The 17947-nt window shown below is 40.1% G+C and overlaps 1 long non-coding RNA gene across 1 annotated transcript in view; it reads right to left on the bottom strand.

The window, feature by feature from the left end:
* The window catches only part of LOC101949468 (uncharacterized), a 52266-nt gene that overhangs the window by 28317 nt on the left and 6002 nt on the right, over nt 1–17947 (bottom strand). Inside the window, exon 2 of the long non-coding RNA XR_006172476.2 lies at nt 1477–1521. This is a non-coding gene — a long non-coding RNA (uncharacterized LOC101949468). The remainder of the gene's footprint in view (nt 1–1476; nt 1522–17947) is intronic.

Genomic DNA, 17947 nt, shown 5'->3' on the forward strand with positions numbered 1-17947 from the left:
TTATAAGGCTTAGGACATCCAATCAAGAATCAAAACAAAACAAAAAATATGTGATTTACGTGGCCAATCACAAAGCATAGCTCTGGATTTGCAGACAATCCATAAAGTAATATTTTTTCTTAAAAATGACCTGATGAATAATTATGGAAAACAATCTCATTTGGGAAAAAATCCACAGCCATGTCATGTATATTACAGAACAAAGGACTATGTTAATTTAATATATTGTCATGAATAGCATATAACAGTCAGAAACCAAGAACAAGTTTCATAGGAAATTGGCAATGTATGAGAATCCAGAGAATGTCAAGGAAAGTACAGAAATATTTGAACTTGTGTGCTCAGGTGGTACACAAACAGTTGCAGCTCTACTCATTAAGGTTCAGTATAGAAAAGAAGGGCCATGCATCAGAATGTAAGCAACAGATTAATTTTATGATAAATGCCATTATGTAGAATTCAGAAGGTGGAATGAATACCTATAATAGCACAAATGTTGTCCATATAGGGCCCAATACATTTCCCAGTAAAATAGCTGAGAATTGCTGTGCGCTCAACACTTTGGAAAATCAGACCACTCACTATATAAACATCACTTACAGGCCACTCACCCATATAAAGGTGATTAAATATGGATTTAGGAGCCTAATTTTAGCTCATTTTTTAAAAACCATGGCCAGTGAGTGATATCATACTTATCGCATACTTAAATACCTGTAACTATAAATTAAAATAGTAGAACTGATGTAAATCAGGAAGTGCTGAAATAAGTAAATAAGCTTCAAACATAGATTTTCTGGAAAAAAGGTTTTACAAATCTTAAAAATGTTTTCATTATTATTCATTTTTAATGAAAATGTCTCTTTTTGAAATTTAAACAGCCACTTCACACCCTAGATGCATTTGAAACTTCATCATAGCAGAATTGTGCTTGTACATGAGAAGAAGAAAATGAAAAATGACTAGAAACAAAATTGGTGAAAAAATGTCTACTTTATTGTTAAAAAAGAAAACGTCATCAATGTGAAAAGTGAGAGCATTAGTCTTCAACTGAAGTAACTGGGAGCTTTACTTAGTTAGAACTATTGTAATTAGGATATAAATTAGATATTAATTAGATATTAGTTAGAACTATTGTAATTAGGATATAAATTAGATATTAATTATAATCTCAGGAATTATTAGTGACAAATATAAAAATAATTATTTTAAAATATATTATTTTAAACCTGGAAGTATCACTTTAATTCCCTTTTTAAAACAATAATCACTCTACTACTCCATGATTAACATATTTTAATACTGAAAATGCAACATTTTGTTCAAAATGGAGAGAACTGATGAGCAGGAACACAAGCCCATTTTAGTATAGACTCGATCTCATGCTGGCTTTCACCATAACACGTCTGGGGACTTTTGATCTTGCAGTCAACAACTAATGTATTTCTGTCTGTTTAGTTTTCTTTATACGATTACCTTAAAAGAACACTTTCCATATGTCATCTTATTCCTCTGGGGACTCTGAAAGAAGATAAGAAGACCTCTTAAGTAAGCTTTGTAAAGTCATGTGTCTGTCTATATGTATTAAAGCATGCAGCTATGTTTTATCTTATGTCATACTTAAGTTTATTAAAAATAAATGCAATCTTTTGAATTTAGTCTCATCCAACGTATGTCTCATGCAGTTTAACTATTTGATACCAACTCATCATTTGTTAACACATGCATGTTAAAGAGATCAAATTCAAATATTTATAATAAAATAATTGGAAAATGTAGTGAAATATATGTGCATCCAAACTCAGAATTCAAAACACTCATTTTCTCTCTTAATGTAAAATGTTTTTACAAATATTCTCAAATAGTTCCTATAATCAATATTTACTTCTACAAATTATAACATTATATGTATACCATGCTTAGAATTTTTTCTAAATATAACCAGTGTGATGTAAATGGTATTGTGAAAACTGATACTGATAGAACTTAATAAAGTTGTAGGTAGATGCTGTGTAAGAGTTCCCATGCAGCACTGTCAATGCAATGCATAGGAATCCTGTTCTGAAATACCAAGACATTCCTTTCCTCAGATTAGAGTGCCAGTATCGTTGAACTGTGCCAAAAAATACACTAGTGCAGGCAAGTAAAGGGATGGAATGTGCTCCCTCACTTCCCTAAAGTGGACTACTCACATTGTGGGTCACAGCACAGCAGTGAGAGCAGCCTCTATGACAGTGGATCCCAAACTGGGGTTTGTGAACCCCTGGGGATTCGCAAAATGTTACAGAGGGTTCTCGGGAAAAAAAATCCCTAATGGCGGACAGCTGTCCCTAGGGACCCCAGGCAGCATGAGGCCAGCAGCCCGGAGCCCCTGGACTTCCAAGAGCTAAGCAGCTCAAAGCAAGCATATCTATCACACTGAGGAGATTTAAACTTCAAGACTCCGTATAAGAAATGGAAAGGGAGGTGGACATCTTTTGCTGTTTTTTAAATTAAATAGGCAGCTAGTATTGTTTTTAAAATTATTATGAAGAACAAGTTTAAGCTTTGTTGTAAGGTGCGTTGTTTGCCTGGACTGCTCAAGACCTGAATGCTTGAGTAGGAGGAACTCTTTGAGTTGGCTTCTTAAATACCTTCATGCTGTTTCACATCTGATACTCCTTGATGAAACATAGGAGCCTTGTCTTATAACAGGCTTATTTGAAGTGATACAAGCTACAAAAGTAAGATCTTGGAAGAGTGTTGCCGTTTTCATAATGTAATAAAAATACTGTAATAATAAATAGTAATTAATAATAAATAGTGTGTAATAAGCATGTCATAAAAACAAAATTTATATTTCCAAGATCACTGCTTTTATAATTTATACTCAGGTAAAGGAAAAAAATCCCTGGAAATATTCATTTTTAGGAGGGGGTTCGCGAGACTTGACATTTTAATGAAAGGGGTTCACAGGATGTTAAAGTTTGGGAACCACTGCTCTATGAGGTTGCTTCTCTCCCTCCCATGCAGGTGGATGAGGACTGGGTGGGCAGGACCAGGAAATGGGCAGAGATAGTGTTGGCAATGTTTGAGGGTGGAAGGGGGGGCGAATTAGAAATACTTACATGTTATTGTGTGAAAATGTGGGGAATTAATTTGCATATTTTAAAATAATTGGCATGTAATCATAAACTTCATAAAAAAAAAACTGTGTGTACATTTAGTGCTTCATATAAGGCATCATTTTATCTGAACTGGACCCACACAGAAGAACTTCAGTGGCTACCCTATCAAGAGAGGGAAGGGACCAAAAGGGAACCCAAGTTAACTAAGATCTAATCTACCCAAGGATTTTGTGTCAATGTAACTATTTCTCTTAGGAGGTTAATTTTTTACTGAAATAGTTATACTTCTACTACCCCAAGTGTGCAGCTATACCAGTACAGCACACCCTCTTTCCTATGTGGGAACAATCAATACCAGTATAAGAAGCACATTTACATGAAGATAACTGCATCCAGACTAGAGGGGGTTGTACTACTTAAACTGTATCTGTATAGTTGAAGCAGTACAACTTTTGTGTATAGACATGTCCTAAAAAAGACAAGCAAAAACCACCAGCTAACAGTGGGGATATGTAGCAGATAACTTCTAGATAGTGCCCACTGCTCCACAATATGTCAAGAGAGTTGTGGTAGGAAGACAGCCTGAGATATAAGCCCTTGTAGTAGAGGCCTGGTATGAGGCCTAAGCTAAAGTAGTGGGCAAGCTTTGCTGATATAAAGCAAAGTTAGCAAAAGAGGCTGTTAGCAAATGTCAGGCTCTGCCTGCTTGCAAGTTTACAGAATTTGGCAAGGACAGGGCTAATATTGCAAAAATACACATTCCTATGACATGCTAAGCACAGAGTACTTACACAAACACATCGCAATATCAAATGGTACCAGAACATTTTGCACCCCACAGCTCTGCCAATGCATCCTAACCCCCTGCAGCCACAGATCTGCCAGTGCACTCCAACCGCCCTGACTCGTTCTACCCTGTACCCCACAGCTCTGCCACTGCACCCTGTCCATGTACAAACCCTGCACACATCCAACACTTTACTTCAGCCGGGAGCTCTTTGGGGCTGGGACTATTTTTGTTATTATAGTAACACAGGAGCATCACTATAGTTAAGGTTGTGTCATTACTTCTGTTTAAAGATCTCCTACAGCTCACATAGAATCAAAGAATATTAGGGTTGGAAGAGACCTCAGGAGGTCATCTAGTCCAATTCCCTGCTCAAAGCAGGACCAACACCAACTAAATCATCCCAGCCAGGACTTTGTCAAGCTGGGACTTAAAAACCTCTAAGGATGGAGATTCCACCACCTCTGTAGGTAACCCATTCCAGTGCGTTACCACCAATAGTGTTTCCTAATATCTAACCTAGACTTCCCCCCCTGCACCTTGAGACCACTACTTCTTGTTCTGTCATCTGCCACCACTGAGAACAGCCTAGCTCAATCCTCTTTGGAACCCCCCTTCAAGTAGGTGAAAGCTGCTATCAAATCCCCGCTCATTCTTCTCTTCTGCAGACTAAACAAGCCCAGTTCCCGCAGTCTCTCCTCGTAAGTCATGTGCCCCAGCTCCCTAATCATTTTCGTTGCCCTCTGCTGGACTCTCTCCAATTTGTCCACATCCCTTCTGTAGTGAGGGGACCAAAACTGGACACAATACTCCAGGTGTGGCCTCACCAGTGCCGAATAGAGGAGAATAATCACTTCCCTTGATCTGTTGGCAATGCTCCTACCAATACAGCCCAATATGCCATTGGCCTTCTTGGCAACAAGGGCACACTGCTGACTCACATCCAGCTTCTTGTCCACTGTAATCCCCAGGTTCTTTTCTGCAAAACTACTTCTTAGCCAGTCGGTCCCCAGCCTGTAGCGGTGCATGGGATTCTTCCTTCCTAAGTGCAGGACTCTGCACTTGTCCTTGTTGAACCTCATCAGATTTCTTTTGGCCCAATCCTCCAATTTGTCTAGGTCACTCTGGACCCTATCCCTACCCTCCACCATATCTACCTCTCTCCCGAGCTTAGTGTCATCTTCAAAGTTGCTGAGGGTGCAATCTATCCCATTGTCCAGATCATTAATAAAGATGTTGAACAAAACCAGCCCCAGGACTGACCCTGGGGGCACTCCACTTGATACATGCTTCGCTGGATTCCTTTGAGGTTCAGTGTGCCTCAGGAGGGTGCAGGGTAGGGGTGTGGAGCCCTGAAAAAATAGCTAATTTTCAAAAAGTTTCTAGGTGGTGGATTTTATTCGTTTGTTTGTTTGCTTGCTTGCTTGCTTGTTTTGTGCAGAGCTAGAGATCAAATTATTGATGTGATATGGTTCAAAATGGTCTCAGTTTGTTGAGTTTTACTCAAGGTAGTGCATGGCACTAAATCTTTGGGGGTTGTTGTATTAATTTAGATGGAATATATGGGATAAGGGTATTAACAGAACCCAATCATGGTTCAACATTAAACAGTGTTCAAAAAGGTTTGGGGTTTGGTATACAGGAGACTTCAGCCTGCTTAGTACCATGTAAAACACAACATAGAAAACCCTAGTGACCTTTTATTAAAGATAAAGACAAGAAGGAGCTAGCTAACAGGAGCAGCAAATAGGGGAGTTTTGCAAGGAAACTCTAGGTGAAGGAGGAGAGACTATGTGAATTAGATAAGTTCATGGAGGATAGGTCCATCAAAGCTATTAGCTCAGATGGTCAAGGATGCAACCCCATGCTTCATGTGTTCCTAAATCTCCAACTGCCAGAAACTGAGACTGAAAACAGGGGCTGGATCACTCAAAATTGCCCTGTTCTGTTAATTTCCTCTGGAGCATCTGACACTGGCAACTGTCAGAAGGCAGGATACTGGGAGGGCAAGGAGTACCCCATAACATGAGGATTGCTGACTACAGACTGATTTGGGTGGAGAGAGGTGGCCAATGTTGACATCATCTTTCGCCCACTTTGCACAGTGACTGAAGAGGGTTTAATTTACTGCACTTTGGGATGATACACTTGGGTGGAAATGATTGGGGCCTTATTCTTCATGCTCACCTTATACAATGTATGAGGAGAAATCTGGATCGCATCAGAGATTTGTGTCCAGGTGCTTGGATAGTTTTCTGTGATCTGGCTGAGTGTGTGAATGATCACTATAATGACAATATGAAAGCTATTAATGAGTGTTGGAGGAACATTTATCAAAAAATGGGAGGGTTTCTGGCTGTCTAGAGAACATGTACTGTATGGCATAGAAACAATGCAATTCAAGCTGTGACACCTTACTGTTTCTTGGAGATGGGGTATATATATTGGACAGGGATCAGAGGAGCTTCTTCTCAAATATCAAACTGTTAGCATTTTGGAACAGAAACCCTGTCTGTGATTTCTCTCACTAGCTCTGCCACAAATTCTATCATCCAGCCATTCTGAAGCACAACCAGGAACACCATTCCACTGTAACAGAGTTGTCCTTTGCTCTAAACACTGTATGTGCCTCAGATTATAGGAGGTGGGGAAGTAACAACACTGTAAACATTTGTATACCAAGGAGTGAAGACTTCAGGGATACTGGGTACAGTAGTGAGGAGTGGGGCAGGTTGGAGGTGGGAATGTAGTGAATGGGTCAGGGGCATGGTGGAGGAGGTGTTCCAAAGCAGGGAAAGTGGGGCCCAGCTGATGTGTGGGGTGGAGGGAGTGACTGGCTGACTCAGGATGCAAATTGTGGGATATGATATGTATAACTGCATAAATGACTACTAATTCCCACCAACAACATATCTTTCCTGTTAAAAAAACTAGGAAATTCAATGGCAAAACACCTACATTAACACAAGAGTTAAGATTGCTTGTAGAGCATTGACTTGAGCAAAAGTCAAACTTCTGAAAACCAGGAAATGTCCATGTAATGTGAGCTCAGCCCTCTTTTAGCAATGGCACACTAAACTACATTAACTTACGTTAACACCTTCAACTTTCCAACTCCACAGTTGCTAAAATGTACAAGATCTTCACCTCCTTTTACCACCTATTCACTCCACCATGCTTTCAGCAGCAACTAGAGCAACTCCCTACCCAGGAAGTTCATACGTTTATTAAGCTCCCCATTAAAACACATCCTGGTCTTCTCTGGTAACTGTGGAGGACCAGAAACTCTGTAACCACTTCACATCCCACTTCCTTTATAATAAAAGATTAAAACTGAAATTATAAATCAATGTATATACACATAACAATTCAAGATAATTTCAGTTTCCTTAAAACTACTACTTGCTACTATGTTCATTTATCAATTGCATTTAAATAGTCTTAAGCAGCATTCTAATGATCAAATCTTTGAGAGGGGTCTGCATTCTCACTTCTGTAAAGTTGGTGTGTGGAGTTCCCTGTGGAGGAGGTTCACTTCCTGACAAAGTACCCGCAGGTTCCAGATTCTCTCTTCATTGTGTTGGGAAATATTGTAAATGAACCTGATTCCCCAGGAGAAGTCCTTCTGGAGTCTCCATTAGTTAGGATCTGGGAGTTTTGTCCGAGTTCTGCATGGTTCCAAATGTCTGGGAGTTTTTGAGCCAAACTTTGTTCCCTGCTCTCAGTGCAGGTAGTGCTTTTGGTGTGTGAAAAACACTGACGTTTTGTAGCTGCTGAATTTTTATTTCAGCATCCCATTTTCAAAATTCCTTCAGGTTGAGACACTTAGGTTTAAGCTGTTTGGATGCCACAAGTAAAGTCATCTTCCTATCAGATGCTCTGCTGGAGACAGTCCAGTCACAAGCAGTATTGACAGATATGCAAGGAGTGCTTTACATGGGTCCACTGATTTTTGCAGAAATCTTTTTAAAGTCTGCATTGCTCTCTCCACATCCCCATTGCTCTGGGGGTAATGTGGACTACTAGTAGAGAGTTCAAACCAAAGTCTTGTGCAAATGCTAGGAAAGCTTCAAAGGTAAATTGAGGCCCTTATCAGATATGAGGACTTTAGGAATTCCATGTCTAGTAAATATTGACTTTAGTTTCTGGATGACTGATGAAATCTGTGTAAGTATAGCCAAGTCAATATATTTGCAGAAGCAGTCGACTACAGTAATGTTGGTTAGGGGTCTGATTGTATTATGACATTTCTATATCAGCAAAAGCCATACTATAGACATAAGTTATATCAGCATAACAGTTGGTTTTGCCAATATAGGTCATTTTGCTCCAGTGACTGGTATGAACTAAAATGGCAAAAGCACTCTTTTGCTGGTATAAACTGTGTCTACACTAAGGTCTGCTGATATAGCTATCCTGTTGTACAGGTATAATTAAGCATTAATTGGAGTAGTGGGACTGAAACCTGGGTGTCCCCTGCCCACCTCAGGAGAGTGCTCTAACTACTGGTGTAACAGTCATTCTTACACTCATAATTTGGCCCAATTAATATTTAATTATTATACAAAGTAGACCAGTTTCAACAGGAAAGGTTGAGCTAGACCTACTCCAGAATACTCTACAGCTAGAGCCCTGTGTTTTTCACAAATGTGAAATAACATGAAATAAAATGAAAATCAAAGTAAAAAATTAAATCAAACAAACAAAAAAGCACTGTGCAGGTTTGAGCCAGCCACATTTCCATCATGAGGGGGAGGGGGGGGAAAGGCGTAGGTGCGCCAAACTTCAGTGAGTGGTGTTGCAAGCTGGGACCCTGGGTCACACCTCCGCTCAGGTTTGTCCCAGCTGCCCCTACATCTTGATGCTGGGGGCCAGCCAAACTTCAGTGAGTGGCTTTGCAAGCTGCGCATGGAGTCATGGTGCTGCTCAAGTTTAGCCTGGCCTCCTTCCATCATCACAGAGGGTCAGATGGGAAAAACCTGAGCAGTGCTGCAACCCCATGCACCAGGTTTCAACATCCAGTGTGGGGAGCTGGGACCAGCACCATGGGATAGAAGCTGCCACTGCTTAATGAGTGTGGGTGGGCTCATACTGCAAAAACCTCCCAGGCATCTCCCCCCGCCCAAAAACAGGAACTGACCACCCACAAGACATTCCATCCCAATGGAGAGGGGAATTAATGGGAGGTTGGGGGAATATATATGGGGGATAGTGGATGGGTCCCTGGGTCTATTGGCGGGGGGGGGGGGGCTTGGGCTCAATGGGGGAGGGAGACTATTTAGAGGGGGTAGGGGCAGGGTTTCTGGGGCAAATTGGGTTTGGGTGTGAGGTTCAGTGGGATAGGGCAATGGCACCAATTCAGATATTTCTCAGAGGGTTAATTCTGGTCCCTGAGCCTCCCAGCAGGGGCCCCGTTCTGGTCCCTGCTTGTTTTCCCCCACTCTCCTGCAGTGACTGTAGATCTCTCTTCTCTCTCTTATCCACACAGAACATCTGCTGATACCATCAGAGTCAAGTTCTTGGTGGACTCCCCCATGCTTTGCCATACAGGAACAGACTCCCTTGCACCAGATCACAACACCACTCACTGAAACTTGTCCTGGATGACCCTCTGTCTGTATGGAGGGGTGGTCGGGTCCCCTTCAGTTGGCACCACTGAGAAAGGGGGAAATATAAGGGGGACAGGAGAGCTCGAGTAGGGGACCCCATGGATCGAGAATGTGGGGAGGGGGGGTCTGGAGAGCAAGCAGTAGGGTTTGGGAAGATATGTAGTGTCAAATTTGAGTTAAATTATGAGTATAGGTAAACCGGGATTTATACACTGTTTTTATTTATATACAATCTGCCTCCATCTCTTGGTGTGAAGTCTTTCTAGGGGTCTCTTTCTCCTGACTGACCTTCCTTAGTTTGGGTCTCATTCAGATCAGTTCCTAGACTCTCAACTTCAATTTTCTATCAGCCCTTCAATTTTAGGGCTTTGATCTCTTTCAGTCTCCTGGCTGTTTTTTTGGAGGCAGCCTGGTGCAGGGCTGTCACCCTTTTGATGTCCCAGGCCCTTCTGCCACCCTTTCCTTCTGTGTACTCTCCCCTTTATAGCAGGTCTTGTTTTCTCTGTTGGTTCCAGCTGTGGTGCCTATGTCCATGACTGGCAACTCTGACAGCTGCCAGGGAGTGTGATCAAGCTGCTTGCTTGTAAACAGGAGAGACTCTCCTTGCTTTTCTGTCTATGCTCAGTATAGGGTTTGTAGCTCCCATTACACAGTCATTTGAGGTATTTTATTAATGCAAATGTAATATAATAATGACTGTCGCTCATTTCCGAATACGATTATGACTGGCAATCAGTTTCCACATATATGGTTTACGAGACGTGCCAGGACAAGTTGGTGTCTACGTTCCCTCATACTGTTGGCCAAGATGGCATGATGATATTTTGTTGCTTGTTCTGCTTCCTTCATAGCGGAGTGCCAAGCTCTCTGTGATGGGCCATATTATCCCAGGTCATTGAGTCCAGCCCAGCAGACTGTATGTGCCACTTGATGCAATCCTTGTAGTCGAGTTTGGGATGGCCAACCTTTCTATTGCTTTTTCCAAGTTCACTATACAGAACTCTCTTAGGCAGTAAATTGTTATCCATACATATAACATTACTTGTCCAGGTCAATTGCCTTTGCACTAGCATGGCTTCCACGCTTAGCATGTCTGCTAGCCTTTGTACTTTATTTGTTGGTTATTTTGTCAGACCATTTGATTCCCATTATGCTGCATAGGTGGCATTGTTGCAGACAGTTAAGTTTTTGGATATGGCGAAGATAAAGGGGGCAGGTCTCTAACGAGTATAGAAGACAAGGAAGCATAACAGCTCTGTAAACTTGCCATTTTGTGGACACTTTGATCCCCCATCTTGTCAATAGTCTTTTTTGTAGATGACTGAAACCTGAGGCAACTGACTTTAAGTGTACTGAAAGTTCTTTGTCAATGCTTGTATCTTTGGTAACTGTGTTACTTAGGTAGCAGAATGACTTGATGTTGTTTAATTGGAAGCCATTCAATTTTATTTCTGGTGGTGATGGAACTGATGAACTTCTGCCAGGAGATGGTTGATACAGGATTTCTGTTTTCATTACATTAAAAAAGGCCAAAAAGGGATACAGCAGGGGCAAAGGAATGCAGCAAATGTAGCAGGTCTTTCTCAGAAAGGGTGACCGACTCTGTGTCATTGGCATACAATAGGTCCATTTTGCTGGGATTTGCTTTTGGCCTTGAATCAATGGAGGTTTAGAAGTCTGCCGTCAAATTGTGTTGTTTAAGTGACACCTGTAGTGGTAGTACATGCGGTGACTTCTAACACTCCAGCCAGGAACAAAGTAAATAATGTAGGAGCAAGCACACAGCCATGTTTAATCCCATGGGCTACAGGAAGGGATCAGATGAATTCACACCCACTGATACATGAGACTACATATTGTCATGGAAGCATCGTATAAGGTTGATTAGTTTGTCTGGGCAGCCAAACTTTGCAAGAAGGCACCAAAGAGCAGAGCGTCTGATGGAGTCAAACGCCTTACTTACGTTGACAAGGGCAACATACAGGGGCGTTTTTTGTTCAGCAGCTTTCTCCTGTAACTGTCAGCAGTGCTGTGTGATGAATGAAAACTTCACTGGGATTCATGGAGTACATCATCTGAAATAACCTGAAGCCTCTTCAACAGCAGCTTACCGAAGGTCTTACCAGGGATGGAGTGGAGCAAAATGCCATGATAAGTGCCACAGTCACATTTCTCCCCTTTGCACTTGTAGCTTGTTGCGATTTTGGCATCTTTGAAATCCTGGGGTAAAACCTCATTTTCCCAGCAAAAAGTAAATAGGCCTAACAAAGCTTTGTGAAGTATAGGACCACGGTATTTCAGCACTTCAGCAGGGATTTCGTTGGCTCCAGCTGCTTTTCCATTTGCCGTTTCTCAGTCTCCTCCAAAATGGTGGATCTCTGAGTTCAAATTGAACTGGTCTTTGCTCAATTGAGTCTACTGTTTGATTATTTTCCCTCAACTCATAATTGAGGAGAGTCAAAATGCTCTTTCCATCTATCTAGTATCATACTGTGCTCAGCCAGGAGGGTGGTGCCATCAGTGGACAGGATTGGACATTATTGCCTCTTTTTGGGCCATAAATATACTTTAACTCTTGAAAAAAACCTTGGTGTTATTAATATCAACAAGAGCTTGCAGTTCTGTTGTTTATTTCTCCATCAAGTGTCCTCCATCTCCCACACTTTCTGCACTTCAGATTTTGATTTCTTGAATGCTTCTGCAGCTGTGAGAGAAGACGGGTTGTTCAGTTTAACTTAGTGCACGGCTCAATGGGCCACAAGGAGTGCTTGAATATTGTTGTCATTTGCATCCAACTGTTAATGCATAAAGCCAGTATTGGCTTTATGAATTCTTAGATTTTAAGGCAAGAAGGGACAATTTTGATAATCTTGTCTGACCTCTTGCGTAACGTAGTCAATAGAATTTCACCCAGCAATTCCTGCATGAAGCCCATACTGATTTGCTCATACAGTTCATAGGGGTTTTAAAAAAGGTTTGGGATTCATGGATAACTTTCTTTGAACATTGAAAATATATAGGTTTCCCGCTCATTCACCACACCATTGTCACTTACACTTCTCTGGTGTCTCTTGCATAAGGTGACCCATTGTGCTGCAAGTAATCCAGGTTGATAAATTGCTTCTTTTGTTCAAGCAACATTAGAAAGTCATGTTACATGTGTTTTCAGTGTTACTGCATAAAAACCAGTTGTGTAAAGGAAATAAATCATTTCAGAATAGGCACTTCCATTTAAACAAAATAGTATATAACAAAATTAGTGTATAACTAAATAATATTAACTATTAGAATAAATAGGAGATTATTGTGCTTTGGAGTTTACATGGTAATTTCACTTGGACAACATATCAATATGAAGTTTAATTGGTTTGAAACCTGGAAGGTATGCATTACCATGTGGTTGCTATATATTTATATAACATCATAGAACCATAGGGTTAGAAGACCTCTTGAGGTCCCTTCCAACCCTGATATTTTATGATTCTATGATTCTAAGGGACCTCAAGGATCATCTAGTCTAACCTCCTGCCAAAATGCAGGATTTGTTATGTCTAAACCATCCAAGACAGATGGTGATCCAGCTTCCTTTTGAAAACCTCCAGTGAAGGAGCTTCCATGATCTCCCTAGGTAGTCTGTTCCATTGTCCTACTGTTCTTACAGTTAGGAAGTATTTCCTGAGATTTAATCAAAATATGCTATGCTGAAGTTTGAACCCATTGCCTCTTGTCCAGCCCTCTGTGGCAAGAGTGAACAACTTTTCTCCATCTTTTTTATGGCATCTTTTAAGTATTTGAAGACTTCTATCATGTCCCCCTTCAATCCCCTCTTTTCCACACTAAAGATACCCAGTTCCTTCAGCCTTTGCTCACACGGCTTGCATTTCATCCCTTTGATCATCTTTGTCACTTGCCTCTGGATCCTATCCAAAATGGGTCAAAGGAACGCAGACAATCTGTGATGAAACTGGGAAAACACCTCCTGAATCCAAGGCTTGTGCTTTAGCATCTTATCTTACTTTTTGTTTATTTCTCAGACTATTGAGGAGAGGTTGAGCTGAGGGTTTTGGGTGATTATATCTATGGGCAGGCCTTTTCTTTTTGTACGTTTGCATGTGTTCAATCTGTGCAATGTGTACCTATAGACATATTATTTTTCTAAACTTCAAGAAGGAAATGTATAATGTACAGTACAGTTTACTCCAGATTATCTGACTGGCATGGGGGACATGGGTTTTGGGATTTTGGATAATCAAGAGGGCCGGAGCCATTCAACAGTGGGGAAGCCTCCCCCGTGGACAAGAGCTTGTCCTTCTCCTTGCAGCCCAGGCTTGGTTTCTCTCCTCTGCCCTGCTCACTCGTTCCTGTGACAGTGGAGCTACAAAGAGCTCCCCACATGCTATGGAGCCAGTGACACCCAATCCCTGCTGACACAAGGTGCAGCAGCACAAGGAGCCCTCTGCAGCTCTGCTGTCATGGCCAAGCTCACTCATTCCCATGACAGTGGGGCTGCACAGGGCTCTCTGCACTGCCACAGGAGCCATTCAGCGGCAGGATGGCTTCCCCCCATATCAGGGCCTTTTTGCCTCTCCTCCTCTGTGTTCTGGCCAGGGGCCTCTGCTCTATTATCCAAACCTCCACATTATTCAAATCCCTTCTTTGTTTCCCAGCATGAGATATGTGCCCTCTGCAGCATGGCTCACTCTGGGGGATGAGGAAGGGATTTGGATAATGTGGAGGACTGGATAATAGGGTTTCAGGTAAATTGGAGTATACTGTATACCATTCCATCTACCACTATTTTGATAATGATGATACTAATTTGCTCTATATATGTTAAATCCAAGAACTCAGCATGTTTTGAGAGTTGTGTACTGGAAACTGGATATTTCTGCAGGGATATTGTGAAATAAGGAATCCTTCCCACCACCAGGCCTCAGAAGAAATAGATAGCCATTTGGCTAATATCTATCTCTTCCTGTGACTTATGCATCTTTAGCCTGGTGACAGTTTGAAGTCTATTTTTCTTGATGCATCTTGGGATGACCCATGACTACCAGCAAATAGCAGTAGTTGAAGCAGCTATAAGATTCATGTAGTAAATAATTTCCATGCAGACATTGACCGTATATATAACAGACATTTAACATATATATAACTGACCGTCTTCCAATGCATAAGGCATGGAACAATAAGCTTTCTTCATATTTCAGGTATCCATGCCTCCTTTTCCCACTATTTTCTTCTTAAATACAAGTAAATAAGTTCTGATTTTAGGAGATTAAGGGCTTATTTTTTTCACTTGATATTCAACTAGCCCTTTAAATTTGCATTCAGGTGGCAAAGCTAATTTTTGTCCCCTCACAAAGTTGCTGAAGTGTTTTATAAATAGCCCATTACTTCCATCACTCAGAACTGTAAAGTCTGCTTCTTCCTGCAGACTTCTGCTCTTTGGACCTTCCTCTTACATTACTGGGAAATCACAACAACCTATTGCTTTTTCTGATAATGGAATTCAGAATCAGTGCAGAGAGTTTCCTCAGGTAAACAGTGGTACATGTGCATTAAGAAATATCCCTGGCAATAAAACGTTGAAAAATCATCTCTTTTTTCCTTGACTTTTCTCATAATTCAGACTGTCCAAATTCAGATTCTTCACACTCTCTCTCTCAAATGACATAGCTCCAGACATTTTTTTCTTTTTCTTCTCCTTATTATTGCCCACATTTAACTGATTTCCAATTTAATCAGCCCCTCCCATTAGAAATGATTACATTAGAAACTTTGCAAAGGGGAACCATACTACTTTGATCACATTTTTCCTTTTCAGAAGCTAGAAATATTGGACTAAATTTCCTATTAAACCAATAGTAACTATGATACTATTTTCTATTAAATGTGTATTTTCTTCATACAAGCCAAAATTTTACTCCTGTTACCCACAGAGTGAAAAACCATTAAATGTATATGATAAGATTTTTTACTGACTATTGAGCTCAGGAGGCTGGGACATATACAAATTTTAATTACTATAAGGAAATCAAATGTAGAGTCCAATTGTGCTCTTACTTATACTAGTGTAATTTCATTGGAGTTAATCCTGATTTACTTCTCTGTGAGAAGAAAATAAGACTCTTAGAATTTAAAATTTCCACCCAAAGGACAGATAAAATTTTCACTACATTTCTTACCCTTTGATCTCATATTGAAACCTAAACCTCACAAATTACACAACATTTATTCTCTAATATTTCTAAATTTTATTGTGGTATTTTCTTAAAATCAGGTACAAATCATTTTAATATATTCATCTATAACAACTGTGGTGATTTTGTGGTTACTGCACCATTAAGTCATTTGAGCTATGTCAATTTACAGCAGCTTAGGATCTGACCTGATATTTTGCATAGATCTGTACTTTTCACAAGAATGCTTCCTTTCATAGTCATTTACAAGTTCATGCAGAATATAAAAAGATAAAAAATATCTATCTATCCCTTAAAAATGGAGATAGTCATCATTATATAGCAGCAATATTTTCTGCACAGGCACTTAATACAAAATATCAGACTAATATGCTGAACTGTGTACCTTAGTAATTTCTCTGAATGTTACAAATAGCACATGTTTATTATTTTCTTCTAAATTACATAAATCTAATTTATTTAAAATGTTTATTTTATGTGTTTTGAAGTAAATTTCCCCCTACAAATATTTTATGCCATAATCTCATTGAATATCTTCTTCTTATGACTCATTTGGATGAATTGCTCATGCAGTAGGCAGTATTTAGTTTTATGTTTGCATACACAGAGATGTGGCCCAGGTTTCATAATGCTTTGAATACCAAACCGTAAAACCGCTTTTCAAAAGCAAATTCATAAATGCAATCATGCATACCTTTTTGAGTTATGAGGTGGCTGCAGATTTGGCAGTGCTGACTTGATGCAGTTTTGACAGGTTAGGTTAAAAGATTAAGTCTAGTCTGTCTTCACTTTGCTCTGACTCTGACACACTAAAAAAAGTTGCAGATTGGCTCTATGCCTAGTATGACCTCTACATCTCCTCAGAGTGACAACACTTCCCTTTAAGCCTCTCCAAAGGTCAAGGCAGATAACTTGTTGAGTCTTCCAGATACTTTCTTATCTGTGGCTCTTCCTCCTAACATCACATAGTGGAAGAAATATGCAAAACTCTGAAGGAAAATAAATCAGACTTTATAAGGAGTAACTTGTATTACAGTAAATCTAACCACCACCCTTGTTAGCTTGAAGCCACAATATTATTTAAAAAAAACCACCCAGAGTTCAAAGAGGTCAGACTCTTTCACAACCCATCTCTTTTGCCATGTTGATAGTTATATACATAATTAATTTACATCTGAAGCCAGTTTTTCAATCATTCAAAATGAAAGAGTTAAGTAAATGACAGTAGTTTGTATGAAAAAGAAGCACAGTACTATACTGGGAACTATACTGGGATTTAAGATATATTTAGGCAAAAGTGCACCCTTAAGAAAAATTGAAGACAAATAATAATAAGATAATTAAAGGCAGGCATCACAATCAAAGGCTTTTACAAGCAATGTTGTTATATGTAAGATGATTACCTTCACATAGTCATATAGATTGATAGATTTTAAGGCCAGAAAGGACTGTCATAATAATCTAATCTGATCTCCTGTGTCACACAGGCCATAGAATTTTACTGTTTAAAATTTGTGCCTTATTTTGAGTTTGAATTTGTGTACCTTCTAAATCCAGCTATTGGATCTTGTTATACCTTTGTCTGCTAAATGAAAGGGCCTTCTACTATCAAAAATCCTCACTTCTTGTAGGTAGGTACCTATAGAGTGTGATAAAGTCACCTCTTGTATGTCTCTTCAATAAAATTACAAAATTGGGTTCCTTACATCTCTCATGGTAAGACAGGTTTTCCAGTCCACAAATTATTCCTGTAGCTCATCTCTGAACATTCTCTGATTTTTCAACATCCTTTATGAAGTGTGGATGCCAGAACTGGATACAACATTCCAGTAATTGTTCTCATAATGTCAAATACAGAGATAATCCCTCTTCCTACTCTTATTTGATATTCCCCTGTTTTTACATCCAAGGATCGCATTAGCCCTTTTGTCCAAGCATCGGACTAGGAGCTCATGTTCAGCTAATAATTCACCAGGACCCCATCTCCTTTTTAATCACTGCTTTCCAACTTGCAGTCCCCCAATCTGAAAGCTGTAAAACATGGCCTACATTCTTTGGGTGGCATTCACTTGTAGGGGAGGTTAGGTGTCTACGTGCCATTTTAGGTGCCTATTGGCATTCACAAAACCCCTACTCAGCTGACACCTAAACCTGTAGGCACCTTAATTCCCTAAGTACTTAAACATCTGCCATTAAGTCCCCAAAACATCTAAATTTCAGTGACTAAACATGTGTACAGCC

This window comes from Chrysemys picta, chromosome 2, assembly GCF_011386835.1.
Source record: "Chrysemys picta bellii isolate R12L10 chromosome 2, ASM1138683v2, whole genome shotgun sequence".
Lineage (NCBI taxonomy): Eukaryota > Metazoa > Chordata > Testudines > Emydidae > Chrysemys > Chrysemys picta.